The sequence below is a fragment of the Notamacropus eugenii genome, chromosome 4 (assembly GCF_028372415.1).
Source record: "Notamacropus eugenii isolate mMacEug1 chromosome 4, mMacEug1.pri_v2, whole genome shotgun sequence".
In the NCBI taxonomy this organism is placed as follows: Eukaryota; Metazoa; Chordata; class Mammalia; order Diprotodontia; family Macropodidae; genus Notamacropus; species Notamacropus eugenii.
The window spans coordinates 276,075,207-276,094,964 of record NC_092875.1 but is presented as its reverse complement, the minus strand read 5'-3'; the positions used below and the strand labels follow the sequence as shown (position 1 = coordinate 276,094,964).

The following is a 19,758-nucleotide window of genomic DNA, read 5'->3' as shown; positions in this document are numbered from 1 at the left end:
TACAAGGATATCTCTTACTCATGTCCATGTTGAAAGACCTTGCCAATTTACCTCTCTAGGGATTTAGCTAATCTGTTGCTTCTTCCTCGACCTCACAGTCTTGGCTATTTTTTCAGACCCTGTTTATCTGCTACAGGATGACAAATACCATATGGCATAAGTATGGTATTTTCATTTTTATTATTCTGGACACAGTGAATGCTTCATAAATTCTTTCTAATTGATACAATTATCCATGTGTATTTTTAATATGAAGAGAAAAAAGTAGTGAGGATAGGGAAGGAAGCTATGTCTACTTGAAGTAAAGAATATTTAACAATTAAGTTTTAAAATAAAATTTTTAAATGCTTCTCAAAGTCAAAATGGTTATTAAGGGTTGACTGAAGTGACCACAAGTTTGGGGCAATTTGATCCTGACAGTACCAGGGCTGTTACCCTTTTTATCTGGCACAACTCTTTTCTGCCTTTCTTAAATATTCTTGAGATGCAGGAGACATTTTTCTTGAGGCCACAAGCATAACAATGTAGTCCAATTAAAAGGAGTTAAACTGTGAAAAATCTCTAATTTTTCCACTTATGAATGCTATTGCTTTTGTGGCAGGGAATGTCTGTCATATGATGGAGTACAGGAACAATGCCTTCTGTCATCTTGTTTTGTTTTGAAAATCCTTAAAGTTCTTAGAAGCTCATTATTACTGTTAGGATAAAATACAAGCTCAGAAGAGGCTCAGAAGGGTCCTCAGAACCCACACCTGAGAGAAGTACCTCTACAAAATGGCCATCAAGTTGTGTCATACAGTCTTTCTTTGGGCTCTCCTCTGCTTTTTAGGTAATCTGGAAGTTATTCCTTCCATCAATTTGATTTACCTCTTTATACCTTCTACCAATTACTCATGATTCTCCTCACTGGAAACAACAAACCTAGTATTTCTTCCATGTGATAACTCTGTAAATACTAGGTGACAGCTATCACATTTCTTCTAAACATGTCAAGTATCACTGGTTCCTTCTAATTCTCATAGGACATGAATGCCAAGTCCTTCACCATCTCATGACTTAAAGTTGGGGGTAGCTGGCAGTGGATGACAAAGTCACATGCCAAAACATTTTTTAACAAACATTATGCTGAATCTAATAAGAAGAAATAAAATAAGGATAAATATAAAATCTTGCAGTTAAACTAAAAAAAACCTAACAACCTTGAAGGTGTAAGATGGGGGAGATGTATTTAGAAAGTAGTTGTTCTAAAAAAGATTTGAAGGCTTTAGTAGATTGTAAGCTCAATGTGAATCCCCAATGTGATTGATATGGCAACTGTGGCAGTCCCCAATGTGATATAACAAAAGTTAACATGATCTTTAGTAGCTTTGAGAGAAACCTAACTTCCAAGAATAGGACGATGATAATCTTACTGTATTCTATCTTTATCAGATTTTATCTGGAGTATAATATTCATTTCTGAGCACTACAGATTTAAGGACATGGATAAGCTACACATTTCCCAGAGGAAAGCAATCATGATGAAAGGCCTTAAGTCCATGACACAAGAATTTTGTCCTAAGTAGCTGGGCATACTTGAATGCTTGGAAAAGGGAAGGCTCAATTTTAACATGTGGCTGATGGATCACCTGTGTTTTCTCGGTGTTAGTTGTTAGACCAAAATTATCACAAGCATCAGAGAACCAATCCATACTTTGTTGCATCTCAGTTTCAGAAGCTGCATTGAGTGCACATCTGCAAACAGAAAGTTGTGTACCAACACTCCCTCTACTTTGGTCTTGGCTTGTAGCCTTTCCAAGTTGAACAATTTACTATCAGTAAGGTAGTTGACTTTGATGCCATATTCATCCTCATTGAAAGCATTTGACAACATGACTGAAAACATCATGCTGAAAAGCATGAGAGCAAGCACACAGCCCTGTTTAACTCCACTGGTGACTGGGAAGGCACAAGAGATTCTGTTTTGCTTCTGGCATTTCTCCTGGAGTTGTTAGGGAGCAAACACCATATCAACTGTTCCTTGTTTCTGAAGCCACACTGGCTTTCATGTATATGACCATCTGCCAGGTGAAAGAGGACAATCAAGGAGGCCTCTGGCAAGAATTTTGCCAGCAATGACTAAGAAGAGAGATTCCCCTGTGATTGTCACAGGACAATCTACTTCTTTAACCTTTATAGAGATGGACAAAGGAGGCATCCTTGAACTCCTGGGGGATAACCTCCTCTTGCCATATAACCTGGAAAATTTCAGTCAGCTTTTGTATGAGCAATGGACCCCCTACCTTGTAAATTCAGCTGGAATAGAATCAGCACCAGGTGCTTTGCCACATGAAAGGACCCTAAGGCATTCAAAACCTCTTCTTCAGTTGGAGCTTCAGGTAGGGAGGGATTGACTTCAACCTGAGGTAAACAGTCAATGGCCTCAGCATTGATAGATGATGGTCTGTTGAGAACACTATGAAAGTGTTCAGCCCATCCCTCTAGGATCATGTCCTTATCGCTAATCAGTGTGGCTCCGTCACCACTGAGTAGTGGAAACGCACCATATGTCTTTGGTTCATAAATACCCTTCAGGGCATCATAAAAGCACTTTGTATTGTCACTATTAGTGTAAAACTGATTTTTTTTTTGCCTTCTTACTGAGCCAAGAGTCCTGTATCTCTCTAAACTTATACTTTACTTTTGATGGAATTAAATGCTTCCTTCTCAGAGACTGATGAACTATCCTGTTTATATATTAATTATAGCTTTGCTGTTTCGTATCGTATCACATAACATCACATTATTTGTATTTTTTGCATCGTATTATATTATGTCACATTACATTGCATTATATTAATTACAGTTAGTATGGTTTTTGGATGTGGATTGGCTTACATGGCTGCTCAGGTCTCTTCCAATTCTCAGATTCTGTGATCTTGCTTGTAGTTCTTTTTATACCCCAGCTTATCAATGCTTTTCCTCAAATGTGTTGCTCACAATGGAATACACCTATCTTCAGCCTGTCATTTAAGGCCTTGTTCAATCTGTCTCCAACTTTTATTTCCAGATACATCCTTAGTTTCATTCAAGGCTTAGCTCAGATATCACTTTCTACATGAAGTCTGTCTTGATTCCTCAATCCCCTATCCCCTTCCTCCAACCCCCATGACCCTCTATGGTTAGGACCCTCTCAAAATTGTTTTTTACTTTGTTTACTATTTGTATTAATTTATCTACATATGTGTTATTCTTTTCTTAGTAGAATATGGACTGCTTAACAGCAGAGATGGTTTGCAATTTTTATCTAACTATATGTTACCACAGTGTCTGATACATAGAAGGCTGTTGAAATGAATTATATTAGAATGACTATAAAATGTTTTATTTTTTTTATAAATTGGAGGTTGATAAAGCTTCGTTAGTTTCAAGCAAATTTAAATTGCATAGCCCAAGAGGAATTCATAAATAATTTAATATGATTCCTTAATTATAAAAGCAAGGAAACTGAGATTTGGGGAGGTCAGTTGACTGCCATATAGCTAGCTGGCATAAGAGTCAGATGTTCTTAAATCAATGATAATGCATCTTAAAAAATAAGAAATTTTAAAAAATGTACTGAGTTTCAAGTGTCAAAAAAGAATATACTTTTAATTTTGTTATTATTTTTGATGCAGAGAACATGAGTCCTCAAGAAACATGAAAGAAAAAGAACCTTCTCTGTGTTCTTTGCTATTTTTTTCCTGTTATATATGGCCTTCTAGTAGAAGCCACATTCCCAGGACTTCTTACAATTACTTGTATGAGGGACACTGAAGGACCAAAAGGACAAGATAATAGTTTTACAAAAGCATGGAAACGAAAGGCTTTTTCTATATTTCTCCTAATTGTCCTAGCCTTTAAGGCAGAAGGTATAAAAAAGGCACCCTAGCAGTCACATATGACTTTCAGACCCAGGCCTACCTGCGATATTCTTTATTAATTTTCTAATGGTCTCTTTTCAGTGAAAGAGTAGAACTGTGGAGAGCTGACTGTAGATTCTAATTAGATAAAAATTGTGGCTAGCGATCCAGAAACTGGGCCAGTCTCTGTGCCTAGATTGCAAATATTTTAGGGAAAGATTTCTGTGATCTGGTAAGTTGTTTTATCTCTTCCCCTTTAATTTTCAGTTATTCTATTTTTGTTCTGCAATTGATTGTTATTGATACAGGTTAATAGTTTCTTATCAATAATGCTATATTAATTTCCCATTAAGATGTTAAGCAAAAGCAGCTATAATAGTGATTGTGACTAATGGTACATGTATTTTCAATTGTAAATGACGATTTTAAAAAAAGACAATTACTTAAGTAATTGGGAAGTAACATAGTCCATTGTATTTAAGCAGAGCTGTATTGCTTTTTTAGTATTTTCTTCATTTAAATTGCTGTACTAGTTTCACATCTTGGATTTTGTTTGGGTTTTTGGTGTGTGTGTGTGTGTGTGTGTGTGTGTGTGTGTGTGTGTGTGTGTGTGTGTTTGATTCTTTCTTTTCTTTGCAGCAAATAAGTTTTCTTGTGAAAACTACTTCTTATAAGAAATTCCACTTATTTCTTATGGAGTAGTAATAGCCTCTTAATTTATTCAGTCATTCTCCAATCATTGGGTAAATAGAATTGATATGAACACTTTGGTACATATGGTCTGTTGTTCATTCATTCAGTCATGTCCAACTCTCCATGACCCCATGGACCATAGCACCCCAGACTCTTCTATCCTCCATTACCTCCTGAAGCCTATCCAAGCTCATGTTCATTGCTTGAATAATACTATCTATCCATGGCATATTTGCTACGATTTCTTTTATCATTGAATACCCTGGTAGTGGGATTGTTAGATCAAAAGGTATGAACATTTGAAAAAACTCTTTTCTCATAATTCCAAAGTGTTTTCTAGAATGTTTGGAATATGTCACAGCTGCACCTGAGATGAATTAGGGCATGTTCTTTCCACTAATAAAATTCTTGAAAAAATAAGTCAATTTCTGAATTGGGTTAATTAAGGGGAACAGAGGATTTGTCAGTGTGAAAGGGGCTTATCAGGGAGTTCCAAAATCAGCCTGATGAGCTTAGAGGGAATTGAATCTTTACCTGGGACTTTTGAAAGGATCCCTCTATATAAAACATAGGAGTCCCAAAGATTTTTGTTTTTCAGCAAGAGACAGAACCAAAAAATGAAATCAGTCTTTAAGAGATTTTATAGGGTTCTGGAAGACAGTATAGTTCACCATAAAAAGAGGACAATTGTGTTTATTATCCATTGTCTATGCCTTATAAAAATCTGTTTGTTAGTTCCTATGAATTCCTATGTCTTATGTATTTTTTGGGAGGAGTGGGGAGAGGTTAAACAAAGACTGTCCTGTTTCTGACATGCATTTGTCATTTTATCTGGTATTGAAGCTGGGGGACTTGTTATCCATATTTGTGAAAACCTAGACATAAACTATATATAAGATACATTTGAGGATTTTCCTGGAGATTATTTTGGATGACATTGGGGACTAAGGAGAAAAGATCTTTTCAGAGAGATCTTTGAGATCATACCTGATATATATAGATTCAGTACTTGGAAGCTCATGGGTTACATCTATTTAGTTCAGTAGCACAAAGATATCAGAGGGACTATTATTTAGGGCAAGCTAGAGATGATAGAAGAGAGAAAAGATGTCACCCTCATGAGTCTAAGGTTTTCTGTCAATTAAAAAGAATAAGAAAACTATATGTTGAACTAGATCTGGATGTTGGCGATGAATGTTATCCATTTTCTTCCTGAGGTTATTTCTTTATAAAAGCATATTATTAGATTCTAACTCAATAGAAGCATTTCCATGAGGCACTGACATTAAATTGTTATGAAATAGGGCAGGGCAGGAGCAGTGACACATTTACTGTGAATATCGAAAGATTTGATATGTCCAGATAATCTGCAGGACACAAGTAAAGTTTGGAAACTGAGGAGACAAGCCATGTTTGCTGTGCACAGGGCCATTTTAGTCAGAGAGCACAGGGTTTAGCATCACCACACAAGAATTGTTTGAGGACAGACACTGATTAGAGTTCAAGCCAAGAATGATGAAATAGATATGGAACACAGTTCAGAACAGGAAACTGGAAACAGCATTCAAGAATTCAAAATAAGTGGGGAGATCCACTTAATACTACAACCATAGTAGAACATTTTTCTTGAAATTGAAGCCATCTTTCAAGCTGCACTGACATTAAACAGACTTCTTAGCATGGACAGATAAGGACTATCTGCTCATGAGAATAAGGCAGTAATATGTAAGTGCTAGTGATTATAGGGATACATCTTCTCTAGATCCCTTACAATCCTCATAGGATTATAGAACTTATAGGAACCTTAGAGATAATTTAATTCAAACTTTTACTTTTATAGCTAAGGAAACAGAAGTCTGTACATGTTACATGATTCCTAAGATCAGACAGGTCCTCTCATTCCAAATCCAGGGTTTTGTTTTGTTTTTTCCCCATTAGAACACACAGATTCAGATACTCTGGTCCAGATATTTTACTTTCTGGTTGTCTGGATTCATGAAAATATAGATTTTAGAAAACTAAACTGACTTGTCAATTTTTGGAATGCCTATAATTTTTAAAGTTGTACCTACAACACTGATTTTAAAATTAATGTTTTGCTCCTATAAAAACAATGTATTCTTTTAATGTTATTCTATTTTGCTCATCTTCTTTCCAGATTATCCTTTACTACAGTATACTTTGTAGTCCCAAAATCTTGTTGTCTCTCTGGCTTTTTTGGAGAGATATCATCATATATTCAAGTTTTCCCATTTCAAAAGTTACTTTGGCTGTATAGTGCACAGAATTTTTCATTAACACCCACATATATTCTCTCAATACTCTGATATCATCATTGAACCATTATGGAAAATCTAACCATGACTTCATTCCCTTTTGAGTAGCCACATGGTTCTATATTTCATCAGGTGTTCCAATTTATTTTCTCTTGCAATATATATTAAGAGATATTCACAGTCTTTTAGATGTCTTGTTGCTCATCTTCCCTTCTAATTTTTGCACCTTCTCTATTGATATATCTTCTTATGCTTTAGGTTTTTAATAAAATTTTCTTTCTCCTGATTTTTTGTGGCTTTAGTCTTTTAACCCCTTACTTCCTGCTATCATTCACTTTTAGACTGCTTCCCATTTGATAGTAGGTTTACTGCCCCCTTTTTCTTGCAGTTAGACCTCAAAAGCAGTATCAGTCTCTTTTTGTGTTAGGGCATTTACTTTTTACCAGCCTCCATCCTTGTTCAAAAGAATTTCTTGGAGGATAACATTGGCCACAGATAGATGCCCATTTTTTTCTCCAGGACTGGTATAGTTCTGTACCTTAACTTAGTGTTTTGACTCCTTCTGTTATTTACTTCTCTGTCTAGGCTAAGTCCATTGTCTTTCACATTCTGCAGGCATGATGTCTTGCCTGTTACAATGGGATGCTGAGGGAAAGTCAGTGTGTGGAGCTCTAGAGGACACCGCCCCAAGATATAAATACCTAAAAAATTTCCAAAGGCAAAACTGTGGTTCTGTTTTTACATCCTGTTGGAACAGAGAATGGAGACTGCTGGAAAAGGAAGGGTGCTAAGTGAACTAGGGATTATTATCACCACTATTAATTCATTTTTGAAAAAAAAAATCTCTACTCCTAGAATATTATTCCTCTTTCTTTTATTGTTTTGGGGGAAGTTAGTGAAGGATGAAGAAAATGTCTGGTTTTCCATTTTTGTCTGTCCTGTGACAAACATATATGAAAAATCTAAATTAAAACTACATAAGTCTTTATCTTCACTCACAAAATAGAGTTCTTGGAATTTTTCAGGCTGTTCTAGAACAATACAAACTCTGGCATGTCCTAAAATGGTGAAAATGCTTTGAATGTGGACTGTAAGAGAAGCCATCATTCTGTATATTGTGTGAGGATAATCATTGCTAAGTAGATAGAAGGTCATCACTACGTTGACTGTAGGATGATGAAGTGTTATCTATTTTTATTGAAAAGTTATGTGCTTTATCAGTGTAATTCTCCATAGCAATGAATTCACAAATTTTTGCCATGTAAATGCTAAGTATATTACAAAATAATTAAGGGATAGGGACTTATTTCACTGTCTTAGGAAATGTTCTAGTGAGAAAATTTCATTTACCAATTGAGGTTGTTATTTTCTCAGCATCTTATACTCATAGAGAATTGCCTTTGAGGATAAGTGACTTGTCCTGGGTCAAATAGCCAATATGTGTCAGAGGTAGGACTGAATATTAGGCACTTCTCTCAATGAGAGCAGTTCTCTATCCATTTTTCTATTCTGCCTGTAAATATTATTAAGACAAGACATAAAATAGAAAGTTGAAAGTAAGTATATACCATTTTGATGGTACTTGTTGAAATAAATCAGTAGATAATCACTAATGCCAAGCTACTTGGTATTCTCTTGCAAAGAATCTACCTGGTCTTCCAAAATGATATCAAAAGTGGATAATAAAATCAAGATTTTTTTTCTCAGGTTTCTGTAATGCTGAATCTATTTGAGCCTTTCCACATTTTAAAATACCTAGAAATATCAGTCAGATAGTCCATAAACATTTATTAAGTGCCTACTATTTGCCAGGCATTGTACTAAGGGGCTGGGGTTACAAAAAGAGGCAAAATGCAATCCCTACCCTCAAGGAACTCATAATCTAATGGGAGTTAATGTCTTCTAGGAACTAGTATCACCAAACAAGCAAGTTATTTTTGGTTGGAAGGAGGCAAAACTAGACAGATAGATAGGCAGACAGATAGATACAGATATAGATATCGACATAGATATAGATGTAGACATATATATATATATATATATATATATACACATATATCTAGATATTGTAAGTAGCTGACATCTTGGCTTAGAGGGTCACATGCCAAATCCTTCAGTATCATTTGAAATATAGAAAGACATTTGTTTTTCTAGAGGAAAAAAAATAATGTAGGAACCCTAGATCAGCTTCTAAAAAAGTTTTTAAGATATAGAACCTTAAAAACCTTTTCAAAATTTGAAAGCTTGGCAGTTAAATGCTACTGCTAATACTAATGTATCTAATATTTAATATTAAGTTGTTATGGTAGTCACTTTCAAAGGCTGATATAATATATTTTAGTCATCTTACTTTGGTGATTCATTTTGGTAACGTTTTTGATGAATGTGCCATAGGGACTTTCAAAGATAAGGCAAAGACATTGGGCATGATTTGCCGAGCACATTGTCAGTTCCTTTTGTCTTAGAATTCTTTTTTTTTTTCAGTTTAATGAGCTACACTCATTTTTTTTTATTATGTTATGTTATGGAAGTGCTTATTTTATTCCATAAATTTAAAATGAAATAAAAGAAATAGCCGCTGGAAAATGAGGTCATAGTCCAATTCCTGTGTTTGATACTATTGATGTAAAACTTTGCTGCTTACACATTACTCTCCTCACAACAGTCCTCCCAGTTGAGTGTTCATATTATTTCCTCCTTAATCCAAATCCAATGAAAGGAAGGCTCACTTATTCCCTTTCTCCTTCCCCCTCTTCCCCTCCATTGTAAAAGCTCTTTTTTGACTCTTTTATATGAGATGATTTGCTACATTCTTTCTCTCCCTTTCTCTCCCAGTACATTCCTCTCAACAGTTAAGTTTAGCTTCCAGTGTTACAGTGGTGGTGCCTGGCACTGCAGAATGAATTTCCAAGCTCAGGGCCATTGGACATAGCCTCTGCTACCATGGTAGACGTTGTACCAGGTGCTCTTCGTGGTCCTCGAGTGTCCCAACCTGAAGCTGAAAAAGCTGCCATGGGCTCGCATGCAGTCAACGCCCTGGTGGTGTCTTATTCTCTCATCACTGAAGGAATAATTTATAATGTCATTGTGGAACTTCCTAGCATTGGATCTATGACAGATGAACATGGACATCAGAGACCTGTTGCTTTCTTGGCATATAGAGTAAATGGACAATATATTATGGATGAAATGGCATCCAGTTTCCTGTTTACGATGGAAGGTTTAGGTTTTATAATCCTAGACAGATCCAATGCACCAAATATTTCCAAGCTCAATAGGTTTCTTCTTCCATTCATTGGTTACATCAGCATCTTCGTGAGTTTCTTCCAGGCAAGAGTGTTCACGAAACCACTGGACTACCTGCTGGGTTAGAGTTCTTGTGAAGACACAACAACAACTAGATCTGCTCCTTTTAATGGTGTTCCAAAGGCCATTCTGCCCTCCAGGACAAAAAAGGGAACATGGATTGACTATCTCTCAGAATGACATAAGGAAAGGTCTGCTGTAAAAATGAAGATGGTTGCAGTCCATTTTGGGGGGGGAAAACCCTCTTGGTCCCATTCATGTGATCAGCTTATAATAATAACAGTAATAAAACCATTGTTTTTCTATGTTGACTCCCCCTACCATTCTTGTCAAAAAAATCACACCTGTCCTCTTTGTCCCCCCCTCCTTTTTTTTTGAGAGAAACTGTTTTCCTTTGTATGATGAAAGTACTGAATAAAGCATTTCCTTATTTCCTACAAGCCCATTTATAAATTTCACCTGTTCAGGAAAAGGCACTTCTGGTGAAGATGTGCACAAGTAAAATCAGGAGCTGGAACCCTTAGGCTGATAACTCCATCCAGGGCATCAGCTTTGCCTTCACCCTTTAGTATTTTAAGTGCAGCTTTCAAAGTCTGTGATCTTATGTGAGACTGTGTTCCCTCAACAATTAAGATGTATGGAAGGAGGCAAAATAAATAATTTTTCTCTTAAAAAAACCCAAACAAAAAAAAACCCAGTTAGTTTTATTTTTTAGGTATTTTCCCTTCATATTCAGCTCACCCAGTGCCCTCTGTCCACACACACAGACACACACACACACATGCACACACGAGCATGCATGCATATATGTGTGTATATATATATACATATATATATACAATGTGTATATATATATATATATATATATACATATACATATATGCACACATATATGCAAGCACACATATCAATAAATAAATATATTCCCTCTCACTACCCTAATACTGAGAAAGGTCTCTTGAGTTACAAATATCATCTTTCCATGTAAGAATGCAAATAGTTCAATTTTAATGAGTCCCTTATGTCTTCTCTTTTCTGTTTGCCTTTTCACGTATCTCTTGGTTCTTGTATTTGAAAGTAAAATTTTCTATTCAGTTCTAGTTTTTTTTTAACAAGAATGCTTGGAAGTCTTCTATTTCATTCAAATTCCATTTTCCTCCTGAAGTATTATACTCAGTTTTGCTAGTATTATACTCAGTTTTGATTCTTGCTTTTAATCCTACCTCCTTTGACCTCTGGAATATCATATTCCAAGCTCTCTGATCCCTTAGTGTAGAAACTGCTAAATCCTATGTGTTATCCTGATTGTATTTCCACAGAACTTGAATTGTTTCTTTCTGGCTGTTTGTAATATTTTCTCCTTGACCTGAGAACTCTGGAATTCAGCTACAACACTCCTAGGAGTTTTGCCTTTTGGTATCTCTTTCAGGAGATTATTAGCGGATTCTTTCCATTTCTATTTTATCCTATGGTTCTAGAATATCAGGGAAGTTTTCCTTGATAATTTCTTGGAAGGTGATGTTTAAGCTCTTTTTTATCATGGTTTTTCAGGTAGATCAATTTTTATACTCTCTCTCCCAGATCTATTTTCTAGGTCAGTTGTTTTCCAATGAGATATTTCATATTGTCTTCTATTTTTTCATTCTTTTGGTTTTGTTTTATAATTTCTTGATTTCTCATAAAGCCATTAGCTTCTATTTCCTCCATTCTAATTTTAAGATATTATTTTCTTCAGTGAGCTTTTGGACTGCCTTTTCCATGTGGTCCATTCTTTGTTTTTGGGGGGCATTCTTCTCCTCATTGGCTTTTTGGACCTCTTTAGGATTTGAATTAGTCTATTTTTAAAGGTGTTATTGTCTTCAGCATTTTTGAGGTCTCCTTTAGTGAGCTGTTGACTCATTTTTCATAATTTTCTTGCATCTCTCTCATTTCCCTTCCCAATTTTTCATCTACTTCTGTTACTTGATTTCCAAAATCCTTTTTGAGTTCTTCCATGGCCTGGGACCAGTGCATATATATTTTTGGAAGCTTTGGATGTAGGAACCTTAACCTTTCTGTGTTACCCAGTTGCCTGTTTTGATCTTCCTCTAGTTGTATGCTTTGATTTTCCTCTTCCAAATGGATGGAAGAAAATACCTTTTCACCAAGAAAGTAACCTTCTATAAGTCTTATTTTTCCCCCTTTTTAGACATTTTCCTAGCCAATTGCTTGACTTTTGAGCTCTTTGTTAAGTATAGGATATATTACATGGGTTTCAGATGTTTTGTGCAGCTGTTTTCAAAGATATTTCTAGGGACCTGTAAGTTCTCAGTTCCTCCAAAGTGGTACAATCAAGGGAGATGTGTTTACTCCTCTTCTGTCCTCTGCTCTGATCTGTGAGCAACCATAACCTCTGCTGTAGTAGTGGCTGCTGCCACTCTGAGGCTGAGGCTGGGGGTCAGGGCTGTACTAAGCTACCCTCTCACCCAGGTGAGGGAGCTTTCTCACTGACCTTTGAAGCTGTCTTTAGAGTTTGTGGGTTGAGAAGTCTGGAAACCACAGCAGCTGCCAGCGATTCAGTGCTCTGAGACCCACTCCAGGTCTATCTGTGCCAGTGCAGTGTGGGCTGCTCTTTGCTCTGAGACCCTTTCTGTAAGCTTTCCAGATTGTCTTGAGCTGGAATTATGTTTCACTCTGTCATTTTGTGGCTTCTGCTGCTCTAGAATTTGTTTATAGCAATTTTTTACAAGTGTTTTGAGGGGTTTGCAGGGGAGAGCCCAAGCACGTCCTTGCTTTTACTCCACCATCTTGGTTCTGCCCCTCCAGAATTCTTAATGATTGCCTGTTGGCATCAAGGTTCAGGAAGCATGTAAATCATATTTTTTTCTAATATATGCCTTTATTTATTGCTATAAACTATATCCATTTTCCTGTAACACTTGTACACAACTTTTTCCAAAACCTCTGAAGATCACTACCACAGAATACTAAGACTAGATCTAATTAGTCAATCTTACACCCATTGCTCAATGTGGAAGGTCAATGCATTTTATTCCCAAGCACATTTCAAGATTTAAAGACTCTTACCTTTAATTAAAGGAAAAGAGTACAGAGAAAGCACTTCAGCATTTTTGGTGGCTTTCCTAACTTGTCTCATAACATTTTTATTATGTATACAATGAAATTAATGTTAGGATCATAGATTATACATTCAGAACTGGAAGGGACTTAAAGGTCATCAAACCCAACTCCATTTTATAAGAAATTGTGGGCAGAGAGTGATTAAATGACTTGCTACGATCAGACATGAAATGAAATGGTTTTACAGCTTTCAAAGAAATTTATCTACCAATTTTCTGCTTTCTTAAGCAAAGCAGAATTTGATTTGGTCAACTTGGATTATAGCCATAACTTTCCAAGGGAAAGAGGGTACATCAATATTGAGTAATTTGGCACCATAGAATCAAAAGGTGCTGAGGCCTTTAAGTACTTAGTGGCCACAAGTGGTCCTGTTCTTATTGCTGTTGAACCAAGCCCAATTTCATAGCCATAAGTGAAGCAGATGAAGGGCCTAATAGATACTGCTCATTGATACTGACCTCGTAGATCTTGTAGGACATTGAGAAAGAAATGCTAACAACAACTATAACAATAACTGAAGACAGCTAGATAGCATGTTAAGGTTTGCCAAGCATTTCCCACAAATCATATCATGAGATATTCACATGGCAAGGTAATTACTAAAGGTTTTTGTGTTGTTGTTTTGCTGAACCAGACATTTGATTCCATTGGTACGAGGAATGTCCAATGAGGAAAACCACTCTCCCAATGCAGGTCAATAACTACTCTGTGACTTATGGTCTTTATGAGTTTCCTGGGGGCACTAGAGATTAAATGACTTAGCCATAGTCACATGAACATCATATTTCAGAGGTGGGACATGGACACTGGGCTTCCTGGCTTTGAAGCTAGCTTTCTCAACCATACCTTACTGCCTTGAATATTCAATTACAAGGTTTTGTAATCTCCATTTTAAATGTCAAGAAACTGAGGTTCAAAGATATTAAGTGACAGAGATTTTTGTCGCCCAGTTGATTAAACATCAGGCAGAACTTCAATACTCTTCTGGTTATGCCATGCTGCACTCCCAAGAATTATATTACAAAGGCTAGAGAAGATGGTTCCTGCTGTGTTTGTAGGATATTGTTTTAGGGGTGGAGAATAGAAGGTATGACATGATACAGGTAGGATAGCAAAAGATTTATGATAGGAATCTAGATCCAAATGGCTAGGACCTGGACTAGGTCTGTGGCTATGGGAATGGAGAGATTAACCAGAAACCTGCTGTGGAGATAAACTTGGTGAGTAGTATTGTCAAGCTGGATAAGAGTAGCAAAGAAGAAAGAAGAGGACTTAAAAGATAATATTCATTTTGACAATCTATTAGATGAGAGAAAATAAACTTCAGGATACCTTAGGAAAACTGATCATCTTGTGAGTACCATTTAGATCTTACTATAATTTGTCTACATTCTTGCCAGGACCCTTACTATGGACTCAGAGAAAAAAAGCATAACAAGAGGCACAGGATTCAACTAAGGGTCAAAAGGACAGCCTTTATACCAAACTACTAGTATTAGCCCTGGAGTAACAGATTATGCTATGAAACTGAGGAAATGAAGGGTGGAATAATTGCCTAATGGGATGGAAACAGGATCAACCTACCCTTAGAGCTTACTCAGAGACATGAGAGCTTATAATTTACAAACATAGATTCAGTTCAACTCCTCATGTGCTTGAGAAAGAAGTATTTTTAGAGATGGAAAATATTTTAATTTGCAAACAAATCGGAGGAGTATTTTGTATGTAAATGAATTAAAAGTGATGAAAATGCTCTGTCTCTTTGAAGACTCAAAATTCTAAAGGTTGTTTCCTGTACTAATTCCATCTTGGTATACATTCATTGTATATTCCACTTTTTTTTCATCTCAATTAGAAAATGAAGTAGTAATAGCACTGAAACTGAAGCTTATTCATAATTCTGTCCTCATCTGATGTTGGTTAAAATTGTATAATGAGTCTACATAACTAATAGATTTTTTCTTTTTATGGGAATCATGCAAAAATAAAAAAAATAAGCTTTGTGAGAAATTTCTTCAGTTTCCCACACATGCCCAGCTGGTAGATATCCCCGAGGAGCCAATGTTGTCTTGTAGTAAAAAATGTGGTTACATCTGGGGAGGAGTGAGCAAATCCATCCTTAAAATGTAGAAAAGGGAAAATTGGTGGGGGAGAAGCACTTCCTTCTTTTTGTGCTCACAAAAACAAACTTGTAAATAAGAAGAAAAGAAGACAGTCAATGGACAAAGCAAACAGAATATGGTCTGATTGAGACATGCCTCAAATTTTCAGTTTTTAACAGCTGAAGAAATTTGGGTTATGTTAGCTAGATGCTGTGTGTATGCATGCATTTGCCTTTAGTAAAGGGTCTTTGTTCTACATCTGTTGAGACTGAATTGAGTAATAAGAAACATATTACCTCCTGGGGCAGCCTGTTACCTTTTTACACTGCTCTGGTATATATTCTTTCGTCTTTAAAAAATATTTTTTACCAATCATGTGTGAAAACAATATGAAACATTCATTTTTTTTATTGAAAAAAATTTTTGGTTGAAAAATTCTTTACCTCTCTCTTTCTTCTGTCCCTTCATTGGAAAGGCAAGCATCTTGCTATATGTTATGCATGGGCAGTTAGGCTGGTCTAAATAGAATCCTTTCCATATACACAACTGAAACCTGCCTCTGGAACTAAAAATTAAAGAATTTGGAGTTGGGAAGGATCTTTAACCCAACTCCTTCATTTCAAAAAATGAGAAACGTGAGACCCAGAGCTAGAAATAAGTAAATTGTTCAAGGCTTCCCAAGTAAAAATGGTAGAAATGAGAGTTGAATTCAAGGCCCCAAACTCCAAAATCCAACTTTTTTTTCCCCATTATATCATCTTTCCATCTGTCCATTGCTTCCAGTCCCTTTCCTCTTTGAGACTAAAAATAACAAATCTTATTCCTAAGAAAATAAAAACGCATCTTATATTCCTCTGGAAAACCAATACAGATCTGGAGTTTTACTTTGTTTTCTCATTTCTCTAAGTAACAATTGTTAATTTATTTCTTTAAGATAGTAATTCAAATACTTTAAAAATTCAGTATTTTAATAGGTAAAATAGCATGATATTACCAGTTTTAAAGGGGATGAACAAAATATGCCTCTTGTTTAAAATTAGATACATCTCATGTCAAAACCCCATTGCCATTGCACTGCTATTTTACTTTGCTGAGAAATGTATTGACACATTTTGTTACGATGCAACATTATGATGCAAACTCATTTCAAATACCCAAATTCTGTTCTTGGAAAACATTCTATGATTTGCTAAAAAACAATTCAGATGTATTTTTTAACTGTAACAATATGGCACGAGTATTAATATCTCTATTCTATTAGACCTCTATTGCTTCATGTGTTGAGTTTATATTGTTGTCATCATAATGTATATTGTTTTTTTTTCAAATCTACTGCCTTCATTTCTCATTTCATCTGTCTTCCATCTTTGTATTTGTTGTTTTATAGAAGTCACATTCTAATACACTCAAATACCATAATTTATTCAGCCATTGCTCGATTGCTGGGCATATTTTGATTCTTTTTAATCTCACCAATTATCACTTTCAAAGACAATTTTTTAAAATCTTGTTTTCAAGAACTTTCTTAGTGTATAAAGGGAAGATCTGGAAGTGACAGTGGAAAACAAAGATGATTATTTGAGTTCTTTCTTCCGGTTCACTGTCTTGAGACAAGGAGCATCCAGAGCTGGATAGGATGGCCTATGAGTCAATGTCTTATGGAGAGTGCTAAATTTTCATGAGCACAAGAAAGGAGCAAACCAGTAAAAAGAAGAGATTCAAGTAGAGAAGCTTGTTAATGATTGGAATTCATATATTTATGTGTGTATGTGAGTAGTCTTTTTTTATCCACTCATTCATTATTTATCCTCTAGCCAGTCCTCTAGCCAGTAAGTCCAAGTTAACTGGCTTTAGATTTTCTCTCTCTCTCTTCCTTCCTTCCTTCCTTCCTTCCTTCCTTCCTTCCTTCCTTCCTTCCTTCCTTCCTTCCTTCCTTCCTTCCTTCCTTCCTTTCTTTTTCTTTCTTTCTTTCTTTCTTTCTTTCTTTCTTTCTTTCTTTCTTTCTTTCTTTCTTTCTTTCTTTCTTTCTTTCTTCCTTCCTTCCTTCCTTCCTTCCTTCCTTCCTTCCTTCCTTCCTTCCTTCCTTCCTTCCTTCCTTCCTTCCTTCCTTCCTTCCTTTCTTTCTTTCTTTCTTTCTTTCTTTCTTTCTTTCTTTCTTTCTTTCTTTCTTTCTTTCTTTCTTTCTTTCTTTCTTTCTTTCTTTCTCTTTCTTTCTTCTCCAAAACCTTATTTTCTTTTGCTCTTTAAAGGGGCCATCTCCTGACTTCTTCTTGAACAGGCCTATTCAATGAATGGGCGTTACCTCACTCTAAGTGACTACCTGAATAGGCCCTAGCCTTACTCTCCCCACTGCATCCTGGCTCATCTCCAGTCATCCTAACGAATATCTGGTCACTGAATTCAGATGGCTCTGGAGGAGAAGTGAGGCTGGTGACCTGCACAGCCCTCCCTCACTCAAAACAAAGTCAAATGCAAGTCATGTCATCATTTCTCTGATGGTCTCCTTCAGCAACAAAGGACGAACACAACAATAACATCAACAATGGTTATTTATCTTATGTCTGATTTTATTCATATTTTCCATATTGATGAAAATGTTTAATATTTTTTTGTCTTTACAAATTTTATGAGTTTTTTTTTTTAACAAATTCAAGTTCAATATAACATCATTTTTCTTTGTGTCTCAAAGAGATTGGTTTTTGGAAAGTTGTACTGTAGAAAAATAGCCATGCTCCTTAAGATTCCTATTTAACAATCTTCATATATAAGTGTGTGTGTGATACTTAGTTTTTCTAATTTTTGTCAGATCTCAAATTTCTCTTAAATTTTTTTGCTAGACTTTTTCTATTTGAAAAAGGTACATTAGTTGCTCACAATTGTCATCTTATCATCTAGATGTTTGGATAACATGTTACCCTTTCCTGTAAATACTTAGATGTTAGGCTATGCAAAGCACACACATCTATACATTTAGATGCTGATTTAATTCATTATTCATGAAAAGTTTAAGCATATGTAGTTTCACTGCATGTCTCTCTTGACCATATTTATTTTTAAACCTGCTTTATTTGAAATCATGATGATTACTTTTGCTTTTTAGATTCAATTGATGCATAATACATTTTACTGATTTTTATCAATAGAAATGACATCAATGTCTCATTTGGAAACTACATGAATTTTTATGTTTTAAATGTTTCTTGTATACAACCAGTTACTGAGTTTGCTTCTTAATCTATCAATTAAACAGCTACCATGCATTAGTGGTCGATGCTGGAGACGCAAAGAAATTAAACAGTTTCTGTCCACAAGGAGCTTATATTCCATCAGGGAAGATGGATGAGACATAAAAAGACTTATTTTTACCATAAGTGTGCACACATATGTATGTGTATGTATGTATGTATATGCATATGTATTTACCCATATAGGTGTATATATATATATGTATGACAAGTAATTTTTGTGTGTGTCTGGGTAAGGTGTTAGCAGTTGGGAGGGTCAGGAAAGGCCTCATATAGGAGGCAGTACTTGAAGGGAACTTTGACAGAAACTGGAAGTTCTAAGAAGTAGAGATATAGAAGGAGGCATCACAAGCATGGGGTAGGGGGCATGGGAGAGCAGCCTATGCAAAAGTTAGAAAACTGAGTTTGGTATATAAGAAAGAGTGAGGTTACCAATTATCTCTTAATTTTCCAGATTAAAGGGTCTTCTCTGAGTCTTCATTCTTGATCTCTCTGATGCATTTGGCGCTATTGACCACCCTTTCCTTCTAGATACTCTTTCCTCTCTAGGTTTTTTGTTACACCATTTTCTCCTAGGTCTTTCTCTTTAATAACCCCTTCTGGGTGCCCTTTTTGATTCATCATCCATATCATGATCCCTTCCTGTGGGTATATCTTCCAAGTTTCTCCTAATGCCTTCTTCCTCTCTTTTTTCTTTCTCTCCTTTCCTCTCATTCTCTTTCTTCTTTTCTCCCTCCTCTCCCCTCACTCCAGCTTCCTGAATGAGTCAGTCATTCAATAAGCATTTGTGTATTAAGTCCTTAATATTGGCTAGACACTATGCTAAACATTGTAGATAAAAAAGAAAGACAAAAATATGGTCCCTATTCTCAAGTGGATCACATTCTAATGGAGGAGACATGTAAATAACTACATATGTGTAATATACACAACGATATAAATGGGAAGTAATCTCAGAGGGAAGGCCTAGAAGCAGGGGTAAAGCTAGTGTAGGGAAAGGTCCCCGATAGAAAGTAGGATTTAATCTGAGTCTTATCTATTCCAGTCTTTCTCCTGACTTCTCATTTATTAATTTTATAGATATGCATACTAACACAGATCTGAATTGTTATGTCATTACTTTGTTGCTGACAAT

At 35.8% G+C, this 19,758-nt stretch overlaps 1 pseudogene; it reads left to right on the top strand.

Annotated features, from left to right (window-relative positions):
- Nucleotides 1-9,793: 9,793 nt before the first annotated feature.
- Nucleotides 9,794-10,222, top strand: LOC140502501 (oligosaccharyltransferase complex subunit ostc pseudogene; annotated as a pseudogene).
- Nucleotides 10,223-19,758: the final 9,536 nt, after the last annotated feature.